The sequence below is a fragment of the Chinchilla lanigera genome, unplaced genomic scaffold (genome assembly GCF_000276665.1).
Source record: "Chinchilla lanigera isolate Chin_1 unplaced genomic scaffold, ChiLan1.0 scaffold00052, whole genome shotgun sequence".
NCBI classification, from domain to species: Eukaryota; Metazoa; Chordata; class Mammalia; order Rodentia; family Chinchillidae; genus Chinchilla; species Chinchilla lanigera.
Window position 1 is genome coordinate 14486865 of NW_004955453.1, and position 20593 is coordinate 14507457.

A 20593-nucleotide genomic window follows, 5' to 3' on the forward strand; every position below is an offset into this window, starting at 1 on the left:
ACTTGTCTGAAGTCAACAACTGGGTAGTTATGAAATTGGGATTTGAACCCTGGCTGTCTGGCTCCTGAGCTTGCCTTTGTAGTACCTCTGATGCCTACACAAAACTCTTCTGCAAAAACTATGAAATCTAAGCCTTAAGGACTCCCCTGGCCAGACCCCTTCTGAGGTCTTGGCCAGGGCCCTGTTAATGTGTTCAGAGGGCTATTGAAAAAACAATATTTTATCCCAAATTGCTTAAGACTGCAGTCTCCACTCAAGTGTTCCCTCTGTCACACATTCTCCTATGCTAGAGGGTGTTGAAATGCTACAGCCACTTCCCGGATCAAGCTACATTTGGGATATCAAGTATTTAATTAGGGCATAGCGTGGTGTATTAGTTTCCATGGACTGCTATAACAAATTACCACAGTCTTGGTGGTTTCAAACAACAGAAATTTCCCTCTCATGGTCCAGAATCCCAGTGTTGGCAGTGCTGGTTCCTACTGGAGGCTCTGATGGAGAAGCTGTTGCATGCTCTCTGCCAGCTTCCAGGAGCTGTAGCAATCCTTGGCATTCTCAGGCTTGTGACTGGACCACACCAACCTCTGCCTTTGTCTTTACCACACCTGCTCCTCTGGGCCTCAATTCTTCATCTGCCTTTTTCTTATAAGGATGCTTGTCACTGGATTTAGGGCCTGCTACAAATCCAAGCTGACCTTATCTCAGGATACTTAATCACATCTGCAAAGACCTTGTGACCACATACAGTCATATTTATTGTATCCCCAGGTTAGGACATAGATGTATCTGTTTGGCAGGCACCACTCAATCCATGCAGGGGGCACCTGTTGTGTAATCAGCAGGTATTTCTATGTGTAATTGATTGTTGTTTGAGAGAGTCTTCCAGGAATACAACTAGTACGCACTCACTTTGCCAACTGGCAGGCATCATGCAGCATGTAAGATCTGAGGTTGTGTCACAGAATGGCTGTGTCCTATAGCACCCAACCAGAAGTGTATGAGCCAGAAGCCCATCTGTGAAGGATCTTTCCAATCTTCAGGCACATGAAATTTGTAAATGGAGAATCCAGTTCTCATTGACACAAAAATGGGACTTATCTGTTAGGAAAAAATGCATATTTGGTTATATTCTGAAAACGTGCAACTCATATTTGAAAGAAATTTAGCAGTGTTTCCAAATTAGTAACAATCTTAAATTTTTACATTACATTATCAACAAGTTTTGAAGCCCAAACAAATTTTTAAAGATACGGAAAGGGAAAGAAAAAAACAAAAGAGCTGGGCATGATGGTATACACCTATAATCCCAGGACTCCAGGAGGCTGAGGCAGGAAGATTGCAAGTTCAAGCGCAGGTAGGCAATTTAAGGACTTACCAAGACCCTGTCTCAAAATAAAAAATAAAAAGGTCCAGGGATGTAGCTCAGTGTAAAGGCTCTGGGTTCAATCCTCAGTATTAAAAAATACATATCTATTTTGATCACTCATCCTACAGGACAAACTGAATTATCTTAGATACTGATAATTAGGGGCCAGGGATATAGTTCAGTGGCACAAGCGCCTGCCTGGCAAGCGTGAGGTCATGAGTTCAATTCCTGGTACCAAAAAAAAAAGAAAAAGAATAGGATACTGATAATTATAAAATTATTGTCATAGGGAGAGGTGATTGCAGGAGATACAGCCAAGAATATGTTTTTTAAAAAGTATTATAGCCAGGCGTGGTGGTGCACGCCTGTAATCCCAGCACTCAGGACACTGAGGCAGGAGAATTGTTGCAAGTTTGAGACCAGCCTGAGCTACAAAATGAGCTCAAGGCCAGCCTGAACTGCATAGCAAGACCCTGTCTCAAAAAGACAAAAAAAAAGTATTATAGAGGGATGTACCAAGAAGTTAACTGATTAAAAAAAAAAAAAAAAGACTATGTCACCCTTAATACCAGTTACTCATGAGGCTAAAGCAGGAGATTTTAGTGTCTGAGGCCAGGCTGGGAAACTTAGTGAGATTGCCTCAAAATACAAAATAGAAATAGGGCTGCAGATGTAGCTCAGCTCTCTTAGATTCAATCCCCAGTACTGAAAAAAAAGCTTTTTCTATATTTTGTGATATGTGTGGGGTTTTTTAAAAAGAATTTATAACTTCTTGTGATTTATTTTCTCTCATTTCTTCTCCTTTCTTTTGAGATAGGATCTCACTATGTAGCCCAAACTGGCCTTGATCTTTCTGCCTCAGCCTCCAGAGTGCTGGAATTAGATTACTTTTCTCATTCTAAGTAAATATTCACTTTTCTGCCTAGTATTATACTTACAACTTTATAATCTCATTTATTTATTTATTTATGAGACAGGGTCTTGCTGTGTAGTTCAGGCGGGCCTTGAACTCACAGTGATCCTCCTGCCTCAGCCTCCAAGTACTGGGATTACAGGCATGCACCACCACACCTGCATTTATAATCTCTTTTTAAAAAAGATTTCATTCCTTGATTGATCAGTATTGCACGTCTCTATTTGTTTTCATAAGAAACCACTTTGAAGATATCAATATGTAACACAACAAGCATTGTTAATTTCCTACCACTTTGTTTGTAACTCAGTATTGTCTGTACTGGTCTTTTGCTATTTTGTAAAAGGTCTGTCTGTTAATGTTTTCCTGCTTTTATTTTTAAAATAAAAAAAAGATTGCATACATTCATTACTGAACCAATTCACTAGATTAAAAAACAGAGAAAAAGAAAAACCAGATTCCCAACTAAACATGTCCAAAAGACAGCATTGACATTTTCAGCTTAATATGGTTAGATAATTGTGACCTTGATACAGAATAAATGTATGCCATCTCATGACCTTTACACAGAGTAAATGTGCTGCCCTCGTGTACAATTCTTTATAGTCGCACCTTGGTCTTCCTCTAGTGTCTCCTCTTGGAGTTGTACTTGATTTTGTTACTGGTTTTCAGATGAACCCATTGAGGAGTGAGACATTTTTGCATTTGTTTGTTAGATGGAAACAGTTTGATACTGAAAGTCTTGAGAGAAGACATGGCAAGGATCAGAGAAAAGTATGTTAGCCACAATGGTGGAAAAAGCAGAAGAGTATACTTCTTTTTTAAGACGGGCCGTCAAGACTGCATGACCTTCAGGTTCCACAGAACCAAGTTTTGCTCTTTTGAATAAGAAACAGGTCCCACCCTCAAGGAATTCACACTTTGTTTCCACCATTACAACAAACGAAGGTGTCATTCTGAGGAAGACTTCATTCCTCCTGGAATAGGGGTTGCCCTGCCTGCTCTATGTACCCACACTCCAGACTAATTAGTTTCCTTTATTTTGCTTATTAATTTATGTTATTGTATGGAAAATGTCTTGCTTGAATTATTTGAGGATAAATTACCAACATGATGCCCCATAACCCACAAATACTTTAGTGTGCATTTCCTAGGTCTGTCTTAGTGTATTTAGGCTACTGTAACAAAATATCAGAAACTGGATGGTTTATAAACAGTGGAAACTTATTTCTCATTGTTCTGGAGACTGAGAAGTCTCACGGTTCTGGAAGGTCTCAAGTCTGGTGAGGGCTTCTCTTAGATAGCTTCCCTGTCACTTCACATGGCTGAAAGGACAAAGGAGCTCTTTGGGACCTCTCTTATAGGGCACTAATCCTTTTTTTTCCAATTTTAAGTTTTATTAGTACATATGTGCAGCACATGATAATCACATTCTTCATAGCGAGCTGGTACATGTACATGACACATCTCAGTTCTTTTTCATCTCCTTCCTCCCTCCTCCTTCCATCTCTCAGTTCCCTTCCCATTTGCAAAAGATCTATCTCCTTATTTTCTATTATCTAACTCTTATTTGGCAAGGGCACTAATCCTGTTCATGAGAACTCCAACCCAGTGACCCATCCACCTCCTAAAGCCTCCTCATACAACGGACCTGAGGATTAAGATTTACACATGTGGATTGTAGGGAGGGACATAAGCATTCAGTCAATTGCAAGGACTTTCTTCTATACCCACAATGCACCCATTCGAAGTCAGGAAATTAATGTTCATACATTACTACTAAATATATACTTACCTGCATATACACTTAGTATACACTTATTCAAATTTCGTCCGCTATGCCATTAAGGCCCTTTTCCAGTTTCAGGAACCAATCCAGACCCCAACATCAGCTAGCTTGTCAACAGTAAGGTAGTCTTTTTTTTCCCCTTTGAGACTATGTAAATACTCCATTCCTCATAAAATTTTGAATTAATTTATTTATGTCATATAAATTTATGGATTCCTATTTTATACAATGTTTAATAATCTGTTTCTACCTCTATTTTGCAGTTCATTTTGTTTTGTTTTGTTTTTTTCCAGTACCGGGAATTGAACTCATGACCTCACACTTGCCAGGCAGGCACTGTGCCGCTGAGCGAAATTCCTAGCCCTCTACCTTTATTTTGATGCTCATAGTGTCCCAGATTTGGCCAGTGAGAGCTCCTGTGAGCTAATTTCTAATGCCCCTTTGACAGAATGGATATAATTCTGTAAAACCTCTCATTCTAATCCAATCCTCCAACATTCATCCTAGTTTTATCTTTTTTCCACATTGGTTAACATTTTTCTCCAACAAAGCGAGCATGGCTTCCTTTTTTCCCCCGAAACTATTTCCTCACTGCATCAGTTTCTTCATATGCTACCAATCTTGTCATCACCACCTTGCCTCCTCCCCAAACCTCCCATAAACATCCCTCTAATTCCACTCGGGATCTGATACCCTGTACCAGATCACCCCAATGGGAAAGTTCTCTCTTTACATAGGATTTGACACTTTGTGCCACATAAGCCCACATGATATCTTCCTCCATCTTCCTGGTCCCTAATACCCTCTACTGGACTCTTGTACCTGGGGAAGCCTTCTGTACCCCATTCAGGCTCTTACACCCCGGACCAGTTCCCCTCATGTGCAGCTGCTTCTTCTCACTCACATTCAGGCTGAGACACCACACAGGGCCATCTCCACATCAAGCATCATAATAATAGTAAACTACTAAGATTTTCCCATGATGTTAGGACCAAGACAAGAATGTCACTATCATTACTTCTATTCAGCATTATAATGGAAAGCTGAGTTAAAAAGAAAAGAAGGAATAAACATGGAAAGGAGAAAATAAAATTGTTCGTTACTCAAAGGCTACATGACTGTACATGAAGAAAGCAAAAATACTAGCCAGAATTAACAAATGAGGAACAATAGCAGTAATCACTGAATACAAGGGTCAATATTTTTAAATTTTACTACATTTCTATATGCAAACAACAATAATTAGGATTTAAAATTTTAGTGATATCACTTATATAGCATAAAATTATATACCTAGGAATAAATCTAGTAAAAGACATTCAAGTTTTGTTTTTTTTTTTGAGAGAGAGGGTCTTGCTATGCAGTTCAGGCTGGCCTTGAACTCACTTTGTAGCCCAGGCTGGTCTCGAACTCGCAGTGATCTTCCTGCCTCAACCTCCAGAGTGCTGGGATTACAGGTGTGCACCACCACACCCAGCCTGACATTCAAGAGTCTTCATGCAAAACTAGCAAATAATCCTGAGAAAAACCAAAGAAAACCTAAACAGATGTAGTTAAAAACACATTAATGGACTCTATGACTCAAGAATGTTAATTTTTCCCAAAGTCATCAATAAACTAAATACAATCCCAGCTAAAATCTTTGTAGCTGTTTCCATGGAAATTAACAGACTGATTCTAAAATTTGTCTGGAAATCAAAAAGCCAAAATAGCAAAGAGCATATTGAAGAAAAAAGTTGAAGGCTTATCTAAAAGGTATCAAGATTCATGAATCTCAAAATGCTTGTGGTAGGAAGCACCTATAATCTCACCTGCTCAGGCTGAGGGAGGAGGGTAGTACTTCAAAACCAACCTGGAGAATGCAGTGAGACTCTACCCCTCCCAAAAAACAAAAGAAGGACAGATATAAAAAACAATAATTAAAACTGTTTAGTATTTAGTGGCGAAAAGATAAGCAGATGAGGAAGAGAGCCCAAACTCTATGGTCACTTACCATAAAGGTACTATTCCAATGCCCTAGGGAAGGATTATTTTCTAACTTAATTTCATATTTTGCAATAAAAGGAATAATTATAAATTTTTAATCTCTAAAATTGTAAATTTTTCACTGACAAAAACCAATCCTGTATACATCATAGACTGAATGAAACTTCTGGGGGTTTGGCCTTATTTTGTTCCATTTTTGTTTTTTGCAGTGCTGCCAATCCAACCCAGTGCCTCGTACTTGCTAGGCAAACACTCTGCCACAGAGCTACCCCTCCCACCCTGAGTAAAGCTTTTGAAGATGGCACAGGAAAATATTTTCATGACTTGGGGTAAGCAAAGACTTCTTAAATAGGTTGTACAATTGCTATGGATAATGACTGATACACTGGACTACACTAAAATTAAAAACTTCTATTTATCTGAAGTCACAATTGAGCAAATTAAAGGAAAACCAAAGGAAAAGAGGAAACACTATACACCTACCAAAGGACTCACTCCACAATATAAACAAGAATTCTAGAATTCTAAAGAGATCAAATCAATCAGCACGTTTTGTTGTTGTTGTTATTTATTTGTTTGTTTGGTGTGTGTGTGTGTGCTATATATCAAACCTAGGGACTTGTGCATGCAAGGCAAGAGCTCTACCACTGAGCCACACCCCCAGCTCACCACTCAGCAGTTCTAAAAAGAACAACTCAACTTTTAAGATGAGTAGAAGACTTGAACAGGTGTTCAATAGATGCAGATGTCTAAATGGCCATTAAAGAGGCTGGGGATTTAGCTCAGAGCATTGCGCCTGCCTGGCAAGTGTGAGGTCATGAGTTCGATTCCCAGTACTGGAAAACAAACAAACAAACAAAAAAAGGCCATTAAGCTTGCAAAAGGATAGTAAACATCATTAAGCATCAGGAAAAATGTAAATTAAAACTACAATGAAGGAAAGATTGGGAATTTAGCTCAATATTAGGGCATTGCCTAGTAAGTGTGAGACCCTGGTTTCAAGCCCCAGTACCAAAAAATAAAATAAAATAAAATAAATTGAAGAAAACTACAATGAGATTATATTACAACCAATAAAAATAGCTAGAATAAAAGCGGTAGAAAATAGCAGCCTGCATGGTGGCAGATATCTGTAATCCCAGTGCTTTGGGAGGCTGAGGTAGGAGGATGACAACTTCAAGCTCAGCCTGGGCAATTTAGTGACATAGTGAGCCCCTGTATCAAAACAAAAAAATTTAAAAAGGGCTGGGACTTCGGATATGAATACTTTGGATTCAATCTCCAACACAGCAAAAAAATCAAGTGTTGGTGAGAACATGAGCAATGAAATTCTTTTACACTTCAAGTGAGGGTGTAAATCAATTCATGCACTGTGGAACTCTTTTGCAGTATTCACTAAAGCTGAAATATGTATGTTCTGTGACCCAGCATTTCCACTCCAAGGTCTACACCCAACAGAAATGCACACAAATTCACCATAAAATATACATATAATGATGCACTTAGCAGGGGTATTTGAACTAGCCAGTTACTCTGATGCTAATGATATTTGTTATCTACTGCCACATTTAAAAATCACTCCAAAACTTGGTGGCTTGAAAGGATAAACATTTTGTCTAGTAGCCTGTAGGATCAGGAATTTGGGAGTGGTTTAGCTGGATGCTTCTGGTTCAGGATCTCCTGTGAGTTTACAGTGGAAGTCGCAGTGAGGGGACTGCAGCTGTTTGAAGACCCACTGCACTGAAGGACACAGCGCAAATTCATTCATTCTGCTGGGGGGCGGGAGCCCTTGGTTGGCTCCCTGTTGCTGGGTGGTCTGAGGTTCCTAACCAGGTGGGCCTCCCCATAGAATCCATTCTGTTCCTCAGACTGGAAGACATAGCCACAACCACAAACACATTCAGCCACCTAATCTTTGATAAAGGGGCCAAACAAACTCACTGGAAGAATGATAGCCTCTTTAATAAATGGTGCTAGAAAACTTGGCTTGCCACCTGCCAAAAACTGAAAATAGACCCAAGTCTATCACCATGCACCAAACTTAAGTCAAAATGGATCACAGATCTCAATATTAAAACAGAAACACTAAATCTATTGGAAGAGAAAGTAAGTAAAAATCTTGAAGACATAGAGGTAGGCAGAGAGTTCATGAACAAAAACTAAATTGACGTGAAACACTTGAAAGAATCAGCAACTGGGATCTCATCCTACTGAAAAGTTTCTGCACATCTAAAGAAATCACCAGCAGAGTAAAAAGAAAACCCACAAATTGGGGAAAAATTTTAGCTGACTGTCCCTCGGACAAAGACCTTCTATCTAGAACATACGAAGAATTAAAAAACATCAGCCCCTGCAAATTCAAAGACCCAATCTAAAAATAGGCAGCTGAGATGAATACACACTTCTCAGATAAAGAAATACAAATTTCAAATAAATACATGAGAAAATGTTCAACATCATTAGTCATTCGAGAAATGCAAATTAAAACAACATTGAGATTTCATCTTACCCCAGTAAGAATGGCTATCGTTAAGAAATCAACCAATAACAAATGCTGGTGAGGCCGTGGAGAAATAGGAACTCTTCTCCTCTGCTAGTGGGAATGCAGACTGGTGAAACCGCTGTGGAAATCAGTTTGGAGATTCCTCAGCAAACTAGGTCTAGAGGTCCTATTCAACCCAGATATTCCCCTTCTGGGTATTTTCCCAGAAGATCTGAAAACATTATATCACAGCATTATATGTGCACCCATGTTCATAGCAGCACAATTTGTAATTGCTAAATTGTGGAAGCAACCCAAATGTCCATCCACTGAGGACTGGATAAGAAAATTGTGGTACTTTTATATAATGGAATATTACTCAGCTATAAAGAAAGATAAACTCGAGGCCTTTATAGGTAAATGGTCACAACTAGAGACCATACTCATAAGTGAAATAAACCAGACCTCCACATGTAAGCAATGTATTGTCTCACTAGTGTAAGAACTTGAAAGAGTGAATAAAAATTAGGAGGTATGATAGACATTGTGAAGTGAAAGGAAAATGCTTAAAAGTAAAGAGCAACTGGGGTGAGAGAAAAGAGAAACAAAAGAAGGGGAAATTATGTATGTATGTATAAACAGGATAGCTAACATAGTTGTACTACTGACTTCTATCACTTTACTGAAAGGAACTGTTAATGATTACCTATTTGATCAATCTTGCATGTCTCTATTTGTTTTCCTGAGAAATCACTTTGAAGATATCAATATGTAATACAACAACAATTGTTAATTTCCGACCACTTTGTCTGTAACTCTGTATTGTTTGTATTGTTCTTATGCTATTTTATAAATGGATGTCTGTTAATATGTTTTCCTTCTTTTATTTTTAAAAGAAGTTTAAAAAAAAAAAAAACCCATTCTGGGGCTGGGGATTTAGCTCAGCGGCAAAGCGCCTGCCTGGCAAGCGTAAGGTCGTGAGTTCGGTTCCCGGTACCGGAGAAAAACCAAAAAAAAAAACCAAAAAACCAAAAAAAAAAAAAAACCATTCTGCTCCTTTGCCTCTTTCAAATATTTCTACTTACTGTGTGGTGGCTCTTACTTGCACATCTTCAATATTTGTAATTTTATCTCTTTCTCTGAATTCTTTCTATCATTCAAAAATTTCACTTCAATATTTAATATTCTCCTTTTCACCTTCTAGTTCTCTTGAGGCATTATCTGCTATATTAATTCACTCTTAATATTCTCCCAATTTAACCCTCTCTTTTGAACTCACTTTTCCTTTCATTTTAATTCCTTTCTGATTTCTCTCACCACATTTGTTTTGCTAACTCTGATTTATGTTGCTCTTTCATGTCTTCATTACCCCTGATGCCTTTTATCTTTTCAAACAGTTCAGGTCACAGTTTTCACCTGATCTGTGAGTATGTCTTTCCGGCATGCTTTCTGTGGCCTGAGGGTATTATTGTTCTGCTTTTTATTCTTTTATAATAACTATATGTGATCTGGTCTCAATACCTTTCTGCTGCTTATTTCTACATGAAATTAATTTTACTGAACTTTTAGAGGGAGGTGTGGTTCTGGGTAGCTCTTCTAACATCACAGAACTCCCTTTTATCATCATGTAGTAATAAAAATATGACAGTTGCTTTCTGAGCTTTCACAGCTTTGCTCCCCTTCCCATTTGCTTCCTGACCTTGTCTTTGTCTTTGGTGTCCCTGTCATCCTCAGTTTTGATTCTCCTCCTCTAAGTTTCTCTTCGGTGTGGCCCTGTCCTGGAAGAGTCCTGATAGTTGGTGTTGAGAGCTCACAAGGCTACAGTGGTCCACTTACTTCAGATCTTACTGCAAGTGGGCTACTCTCATTCAATCACTAGTGAATCAGGGCAAATCAGTTTCTGCAGCTTTTTCAACTTAGTGGTTGAGAAATAGCTTTCTCAACTTGTTGGTTATTCTGACATCCTGGTCCCAATTACATCAGAAACACCACTACTTCTCTCTGTTTTCTTCCACACAGACAATAGTATCACAGGTCTCCTTGCCTTAGCTCCAGCTTCTCCCCTCACCACACTGCCCCTCACTCTGCTCTCCAAACACATTGGCTTTCTTTCAGTTCCTGCATGTTTTATGCTCTCCCCCGCCCCCAGGGCCTTTGCACAACATTCTGCCTAGAATCCTCTGCTCACACAGCACCCAGTTAACTCCCTCTTACTCTTCAGATATCAGCTCAAATGTCATTTCTTCAGGCAGGCCTTCCCTGATTCCTACTCTAAAATAGGGAGTTTTCTCAACCACTCCTATCCTCCATGAACCTTTCTTCTAGAACCCTCAGATCAGTTGTAATTGTATACCTCTTTAATACTTACTTAGTTAAGAGCCATCCCTCCTTTAAATAGACTATAACTCAATAAAGGTTTTGCTCGCCTTGTGTTGCTAGCACCTAACAGAGTGCCAGGAAATAAACAGATTTCTCTTGAATGAATGGACAAATGAATCCTTAAAATTGGATAATACTAACAGGGCAATTTCTGCTGTGTAGATAGGGTCTGACACCACATGGCTTGATCCAGAGAGCTCTCAGCTTTGCAGTCATAAAGCCAGCCTAGATTATCTGGGCCCTGCTGTCGGGAGAAAGTGGATCCTGAGAATCCACTCTACAAGAGCTGGGTCTAGCACTGGCTGTATGACCCTCTTACCCCAACTGCAAATAGATTAAACCAGGCTTTTAGCTTGTTCTCCGATGAGGCTGTATTAAAAAGAAGCCAGAAATGTTGGATCCTGCCAAGTGGCGTCTATACACAGAATCCCCCGCAAGCTGCAGCCGTGAATGGCTGGCTGCTCTGCAGTTCAGAGCTCGGAATCCTTAAGGGAAGCGCAGAGGGCTCCCACTAGAGTTCATATTGGGCAAGCTGGAGAATTTCTGCCAGTCAGAGTCCATCCCTGTCTTAGTCACTTTCGCATTGCTGAGACCTCATACCTGACACCCACAAGTTAAAGGGGGAGAGGTTGATTTTGGGCTCATATTTACAGTCCAGCACTGTTTGCCTCCAAGGCAGAAACAGCATGGCGGAAGGGTCTGGTTGGAGGACGGCTACTCCCATCGTGGGGCAGAAAGCAAGAAGGGAGGAGCTAGCGAGGGAGGTAACACCATTCGGGTTACACCCGCAATATCCCGCCTCTTCCTACCAGCCCTCACCTCCCAACAGCGCATCCAGCTCCGAACTCATCCGTGGGGATTAACCCACAGAAGAGTATAGCGCCCCTGTGACCCAACACTTTCCCAAATCCCTGCCTCTGAGCGCACGAGGCCTTAGGGGACATTCCAGATCCAAACCACAACACTCCCTCTTCCACATTATTCTGGGTCCAGACGCAGAGCCAATCCCAGAATTTAGAGCTTTGTATCTGGATGCTTTCGGCTACAAGTCGCAGATTTTTCAGGTGGCTGAAAAAATGAGATTCTTGTCATGCAACACCAGGAGTCTGCATATAAGATGGCCCAAGTTTCTTCAATTCAGCAGTTTGAACAGTCTACAGAGGGCTTGAGTTTTTTCCATTCCCCTTTCATGTGAATGGTCTGCCCTTCTGCTTTTTTTAGTTAGTTTTTTTTTTTTTTTAAATCCTGGAAATCACTCCTAACAGAGAGAGTTATCTTATCCCTTATATTCTATTTTAAAGAAATATCAAAAGTTATTTAGCCAAAAAGTTCCTGATGTTTAGCTTGCAATCTTTTGCTATTACAATGATGTGATTACTTGTATAAGTTATTTCACACATAAATTCATTCATCTGAGGATAAATTTGTAGAAGTGAATTTGCTGGACCATGAACTATGTGTATTTGTAATTATGATAGAAGCTGCCAATTGGCCTTCCTTAGGGGTTGTACCAATTCACATCCTTCTGTCCCCAGATTTGTAGGGCAGCGTTTCTCTACTTTTTAATGATTTTTAAAAAGATTGGAATAACTATGGTGGGTGTCTGGGTGCTCTCAGAAACGGAGGCGAGTTACTTATCAACTTACATGTAAACTGGTACCAACCCAAGCCTCAATCCTCTTGTTTAACAAATTCTGACTCTCTGTGGATGCCTCCACCTTCACTATTGTTGGAGGGGCCAGACTGTTCCATTTCAGAACTTAGCATATACAACTTGGTCATCCTGTCCACAAACTACCCCTCCCTAAGTGGTTTCTCCCCATTTCAACCTGACCAAACCCTGGTCCTTCCTCAGGCCCCACTGAAGTGCTTTCTCCTCCATTAAATTTCATCAGATGCCCCCAGAGAGAATGAGTCACTGTTCACTGCTCTCACAGGATTTTGTTCACACCTCAATCATAGCACAAGTCGCTGGTAATATAATTATCTACCTATCTGTCCTTCTCTCGTACTGCATTCCCTAAGAAGGGAAGCTTCACCTTCATCTTTGGGTCAGTGCCTCTGTACCTGGTGCCTGGTCTGTCAACCATTCACAGAAAAGAATGCTGAAAGGAAAGCAGGCAAGGACACAATTTTGTAGTACCTGGTGGCAAAATCAGACAGTATTTATCTGTTTCCTTTTCTGGTAGATTAGATAGGATCAAAAATATAAACACTTTGAAATACTTTTTTATTTCCTTGTTTCTGGATTTTCTCTTTAGCCCAGAATCTGTCCTGTATCTTCAATGCCTAGAATGGTGATCAGGAGACAACAGGTACTCCCTAGTACATTTTGAATGAATCGATGTGTCTGACCGGAAAGAGCTTCTACAGTACAGCCAGGAATTATTCCTTGCTTGATGTGGCATAGGGTATTTATTTTATCTCACGCTAGTGCATATGCAAGTGCTTAGAAGGGTTCCAGGCACTTAATAAGTATTCAGTAAACACTGTTTTTTATTATTACCCCCCTGGCGCAAATGTGTTTTCATTAGTTCACCCCCTATGCCGAGCTGTTTATCTCTCTGTCCACTAGATAATGTGGACTCTATCCCTGGAAAACATCCAGTTAAGAGCACAGACTTCAATTTACCAACTGTGAGACCTTGGGCCCATTACTTCACCTCTCAGAGGCTCCACTTCTTTTGGAAAGTGGGCATTATCTTAATATCTGCCTCTAAAACTTTTTGACCCATAAAAAAATTGTGCCTAATGATAAGTAACCATATGATGCTTTGACACATTTACATTGTGTAGTTTTCATATCAGGGTAAGAATATCTACCTTTTCCAACATTTATTATTTCTTTGTGGTAAAAACTTCCCAAACCTGTGTTAATCAGCTTTTTATCCCTGTCGCCAAATACCTGAAAAAGACAATTGAGATACAGAAAGATTTATTATGGCTCATGGTTTCAGAAGTTTTGGTCAATGGCCAGCTAGTTCTGTTACTTTTAGGCCTTGTGAAAATGCAGCAACATCACGGCAGATAGGGTGACAGGAGAAATCTGCTTATCTCACAGCAGCCAGGAAACAGCAGGAAAGAACAGAAGAGAAAGGGGTTGGGAACAGATGTACCCTTTAAAGGCACACCCACAGTGACCTACTTCCTCCAGTGGGACTCCATTTCCTAACAGCCCACTCAACTATGAACTCATCAATAGATTATTCCGTGATCCAATTCTCTCTTTATGCCCCACCTCTGAATGTTCCTACACTGGGGATCAAGCCCTCAATACATGAGGCTTTAGGAGAAGCTTCATACTTAAACATAAAAAATCCTTTTGCTAGCTTTTCTGAAATATACAGTACATTACCACCTCTTTGGGTTATTGCAAAGATTAAATGATACAATCTGCGCATAACCGAGCACCATGCATGCTGCAGAGTAAACAGTTACATCACCACGGCCATCGCAGATACTAAAGGCCTTTCATCTTTTCTTCCTGAGAAGTTCCTCCCAACAGCCCTTCTGGTAGATGGTAAACATTTAGTTGGCTCTGAAGTCTGGAGTGTCCCCAAGAGGCTGCATTGACCATGTGTTGATGTTCCTATTCTTCTTGCCTTGCCCTCCTGACTGGACTATCTGAAGTTATTTATTTCACTCTCACAAAAAATCTTTTGCTCTGACCCATTCCTGAGAGCCAGAAGAGACTCTGGGACAGAGTCTCACATACAGAGCAGACTATTCTCCCTGACCATATCCCTGACAGCCTACTTTATCAGCACCTTGCCAGGGTGAAGTGGCAACCATGTGCTGTACCTTATTCCTACCAGGTGCCCCACTTTAAATGAGTCTTATTTCCCACAGGTTCACCTGTGACCTTGCTCTAAAAACTTCCAGGGAAAATAAAGTCACTTCTGATCCACAGACTCCTGTCACCTTGGGCCTTTACTAATGTAATTACTATGTTCTCCTTATTCATCCAGTTTTACACATGCTACTCAATTTTATGAAACAAAATAATACAGTGTAGATGAATCCAAAAGTTAGAAATTAAAAAGAAGTCAAGAAAATAACTAAAGCCAGGCATGGTGGCGCACGCCTGTAATCCCAGCACTCGGGAGGCTGAGGCAGGAGGATCATTATAAGTTTGAGACCAGCCTGGGCTACAAAGTGAGCTCAAGGCCAGCCTGAACTGAATAGCAAGATCCTATCTAAAAAAAAAAGAAGACAAAAAAAATTAACTAAAATAGAAGACTTGGAGGTTTTCTCTGCAGAGCAGGGAAAATTATGGAAAGGCCCATAAGGAAACTATGAAACCCTTGTAATTTTCATTTCTTTCTTTGAGTTATAAGAATATGAGTAGTCCCATGTAAGAACATTAGACTATTAATCTTTAAACTGCACATATATATTAAATACACATAAGTGTACATGATGTCTTTCATAATTGTTTTGCAATTCATAATCTTTTAAAAAGAGAAACATTGTGAAAAAGAAAGGAAGAAAAAAGAAAGAAAAGAAAAAAGAAGGGGGGCTGGGGATTTAGCTCAGCGGCAAAGCGCCTGCCTGGCAAGCGCAAGGTCGTGAGTTCGGTTCCCGGTACCGGAGAAAAAAAAAAAAAAAAAAAAAGAAAAAAGAAAAAAGAAGGAAAGAAGAGTGAGAGGAACCCGGGTTTGTTAACAGGAAAAAAATGTATCAGTGTCAAATCCCCATTTTTACTAACATTATTCAGCATCAAGGATAAGCTCAGCAGTTACTCAGTGATCAGTTTATCTAATCTATGAACTGGATGTTAATTCAGGTTTACAATAAAAAATTCTTAGTTTCTTTCCTGTGAATCCCTTCCAGACCAAGATGACATAGCTCATGGTTTTAGGGGACAGAATTTCCTAGGGGGAATCTCAGGCTTCTGGTAGGTGTTCCTGCAGCAAAGGTGGGATAATCATACATCAGATCAGAATGCAAATCAATTTAGTTTTCATTTTACTATGTCCAAATTAACTATATCACCTTCAGGACTCCTATCTTAAGCAACATGCTCACTGACAAGTCACATAAACTATCCCTTAGCACCCAGACTTTCAGTTTTGAATTATTTTCAAACATTTCTTGCAAAAGCCTTGCAGAACTGAATGATACCCCCTACCCAGCTGGCCAAGGCTTAAAATTCATAGTAGTCCACAGCTCCTTCCTAAGACAGTTTCTTAAATATTGATCTCCACGCTGTGAGCTTTCCCTCCACTTCACAGCTATTAGACACAGATGGAGCACCATCTAATAGACAGACATTCTGGAAGTGGGCCAATGATTTGTGCATAAATGAATGAATGGCTGAAAAGATGATTATGAGGTAGCCTGGCACAAGCACTTTGCACAAGTGAGTTGATTGTGTCTGAATTGAACCAATCAGATTTGCTTTCTTGTGCAGCTGAAATTGAGATATGGAAGTTGGAAGTTGAAGCCCAGCATAATGGCACACACCTATAATCTTAGTAGTCAAGGAAGTTAAGACAAGATTGCAAACTAGAGTATAACCTGGGCAACCTTAGCAAGACCTTGTCTCAAAAAAAAAAAAAAAAAAAATCCAGGAAGCCCTGGAGATGTACAAAGATGCTGGGCTCAATTCCCAGTGCCACAAAAAAAAAAGCTGTAAAGTGATGACAAATTGAGAAACTGAGTGACCACATAAAGAAAGAGCAGGTTGTAGAGGTTTTGAGGTCACAAGCAAGCAGACGTCACGAGTAAGAAAAATCAGTGAACAAAAATGAAAAGGTTAAAAGGTTGGCTAGAAGCAGGAGTAGGAGAATCAAAACAACACCTGAGTGCTGAGTTGCCATGATGGCAGGGAATTGAAGCACCTCTAGAATTAAAGCACCTCTACAGTCTAATCACAAGTTTTACCTCAGGTCCCAAACCACTTTCAGTTCTCAAATTCATTCATTCATTCAATCATTAAACTTGCTGTTCTAAAGTAGGTATAGGAATCCCTAAATGATCTTCTGTAAGTCTGACGCTGAGAACGGAAAACAGCAATTGTGAGGCAGGAGACTAGGGTGTGGCTAACTGGCTGGAGAAGTGGGCGTGACCTGTCCATCACAGATTTGCAGGACCCTTGCATGAAACATTTCCCAAGGCCTGGTACTTGGAACCAGTCAGAGAGTGCTATCTTCATTTCTTCTGGTGAGAACTCAAGCAGGTTTTTGAGTGGCCCACACTGTGGTTTGCAGGTTCTATCTCTTTTCTTATCTTTAATTGGCCCAAATTTGCCCTGCAGAGCATGCTTCTTTTCATACCGTTAATAAATGTAAAAAAGCCTTTTGTACTTGTCTTGACCAATTCTTTGTTAAGTACAGAAAGAACCTCTATAACAGGAGACCCCAGAACCCCAGAATCCAGTAACAATAGTGTATGATACACTACCTACGATGCAAGGGTGGAGGTGGGGTGCCAGAAAACTTTTCAGAGGAGTCAACATGAGATGAAACTTCAGGATGACTAAGGCTTAGCCATGAAAACAAGGGAGGCAGGGGTTGAGAACAGGCAGAAGGAACAGCATAGGCAAAGGCACAAAGGTCTGGAATAACAGGTTTAGTTTAGAGAACTGTGAATACAGGATTTTCATGCTAAGCAAAAAGAACTAAATGAGAGCAAGATTAAAAACCAAGGAAACAGCCAGGCATGGTGGTACACACATGTAACCCCAGGAGGCTAAAGAAGGAGGACCACTGTTAGTTTGAGGCCAGCCTGGACTACAATACAAAGTGAGACCCTGTTTCAAAATACAAACAAAATAATAATAATAATAATAATAATAATAATAATAATAATAATAATATGATGATGATGATGATGATTAGTGAATCTGAAGACATAGGTTGTGATAAATTTAAGATGAATACTATATACTAGATGAATACTATATTTAAGATGAATAATACAGATGAATACTACAGCAACCACTGAAATGACAAAATAGTTGTAGCTAATAAGCCAATGAAGGAAATAAAGTAGAATAATAAATGTGTACTGTACCCAAAAGAAGGCAGAAAGGGAGGAAAGGGGAACAACGAACAGGACAAACCACAAGCAAATAGCAAGGTGATGACAAAACTAATTATAGTTTAATAATTACTTTAAGTGTAATTTAATTAAACAGCAGAGTTTACCCATTTCAATTTTTTAAAAAGACCCAACTATGTTGCTGTAAAGAAAAATACTTTAAATAAATACATAAGTTAAAAAGTAAAAGGTTAAAAAATACCACACTAACACTGAAAAAGTAGAGTGGCAATGTTTTGTACTTTGTTTTGTTTTGAGACAGGGCCTCACTATGTAGTTTACACTGGGCTTGAATTCTCTGTGTATCTCAGAGAGTTACAGCTTTGAACTCATGGCAATCCTCCTGCCTCAGCCTCCTGAGTGCTGGGATTACAAGTGTGTACCACCATGCCCAGTGAGAGTGGAAATGTTAATATTAGAAAAAATACACATAAGGAAAGATGTAACAAAAGGCAAGATGATTTTATAATGATAAAGGGGTCAATCAAAAAGAATACAATAGTCCCAATGTTTGCGCATCTAAACCACTTTAAAGGCACATAGTACAAAAACTGATAGGACTGTAAGGAGAGTAAAAATGCTCACAATTACATTTAGAGATATTCAGAACTGTAAATATCTCTCTCTCAATAAGTGACAGAACAAGTAAACAGAAACTCACAAGGCTGTCAAAGATATAAAAATTATCACCCAACCTGACCTGTCATTTACAGAACACTCAAAAACAGTAGCATACTCATCCTTTTCAAGTGCACATGGAAGAATTTCCAAAATGGACCATATTTTGAGAGTAAAACCAAATTATCCAAGTCATATAGAGTATATTCTCTGATCATAATAGAATTAAAATAGAATATTAACAGAGAACCTGTCTCAAAACAAACAAAAAGTATAGCTAAAACTTGCCCACAAAGGAGGTTTCAAACCTACATGTTGTCCCTATTGAACTCCATCAACTTTTTGCATTTTTATTTATTTTATTTTTAATATGGTTTTTCCTAGATCTGTTTTTTTTTTTTTTTTTTGTGGTGCTGGGGAGATATGTTTTTTCTGTTGTATTTTTTATTAACACCTGTTCACAGGTCATAATGATTACATTCACCATGGAGAGTTGGCACATGTACATAACATGTCTTAATTCTTTATATGTCCCTTTCTCCTTCCTTCTTTTTCTCCTTCCTCCTTTTCTTGGTCCCCTTCTATTAACATTTAAAGGAAGAAATGTTACCAATGCTCTACAAACTCTTCTGGACAATTGGAGAGGAGATGGGGCAAACTCCAAGTGCTCCCCTGAAGGATGAGGCTCAGGTACTCACATGAGATTAGTCTAAAACCCCAGCCTTGCTTGACTTTTTTCCCCCATCCCTTGTCCAGCTTTCTTCACTTCCTCCATTCTCCCCTGGGAGAACTCCCAATATGTTAACCCTCACTCAGGGTGTATTTCTGGGGAATGCGAGCTAAGACACGTAATACACAGACTTCAGGTTTATACAGTAGGTTGAAAAAGAATAATGAGTAGGGTTGGGGTTGTGGGTAGGGGAAGATGAGGTCATGGGCATCTTAGGAGTCTGTGGACCCTTCTAACAGGTGTACAGTAGGCAGTTCAATGTGCAGGTATGCAATTTAGGAAAGCCATCCAGCTAGGAGAGAGACTTGAGAATCATTAGTTTATAAATGGCAATTAATGGAAGTGGTGGCAAAGACAGTATGAAGGGCAAGAGGAAAGGAGAGCTTGTGCCTATGGGATGGACCAAGGAAGAGAAACCAGCAGAGTGGACGGAGAAACAGCCAGAGAAGGAAGAGGAGCAGGAGATGAGTGTTCTCAAGACCATGTGAAGAGGGTTTCACAGACAGAATGGCCCATAAGGTCCAGTCAGCACCCACTCATTCAGCAGCACAGAGTAGGCACTGTGCTAGGGGCCAGGGACACAATGGGAAGCCAAAAAGCTAAGCAGAACCCTACTGTATCCTGTAGTTTAGTCTGGAAGCCAAGACTACCAAGTAAATGTCACCCAAAAGTCTCAGTTGCAAAGATGGAGAATTGTTTTGCTTTTTGCAATGCTGGGGATCAACTAGGGCTTCGTGCATGCTAAACCATCAGTCCTACCCCACAGACATGGTTCTGTGAGAGCGTATATCAAAAGAATGCCTGGTGACATTTGAGCTGGACCAAGGCGGGAGAGGACTAGATGAACCCCAAACACACAAGCAACAAAAAACAGACAAATTGGACTTCTTCCCAGTTAAAAACTTTTGTATTTTAAGGACACCATCAAAGTCTGCAGTTGTAACTCAATAAGAGCACTTGCTTAGCATTTGTGAGGCTCTGGGTTTGATCTCTGGGCCTATGAAATGGCAAATCCCAGCTACTCTGGAAGCTGGAGCTCAAAGCCCAACTGGGCAACTTAGTGAGACCCTGTTCAAAATAAAATTTAAGCTGGGTGTGGTGGCACACACCTGTAATGCCAGCACTTGGGTGGCTGAGGCAGGAGGGTTGTTGCAAGTTCGAGGCCAGCCTGGGCTACAAAGTGAGCTCAAGACCTTGTCTCAAAAACAGAAAGAAAGAGAAAGAAAGAGAGGAAGAAAGGAAGAAAGGAAGAAAGGAAGAAAGGAAGAAAGGAAGAAAGGAAGAAA

At 39.9% G+C, this 20593-nt stretch overlaps 1 long non-coding RNA gene across 1 annotated transcript in view; it reads right to left on the reverse strand.

Moving 5' to 3' along the window:
- Positions 1–734: 734 nt before the first annotated feature.
- LOC102030036 overlaps positions 735–20593 on the reverse strand; it is a 26942-nt gene continuing 7083 nt past the window's right edge. Inside the window, exon 2 of the long non-coding RNA XR_262736.1 lies at positions 735–1098. This is a non-coding gene — a long non-coding RNA (uncharacterized LOC102030036). The remainder of the gene's footprint in view (positions 1099–20593) is intronic.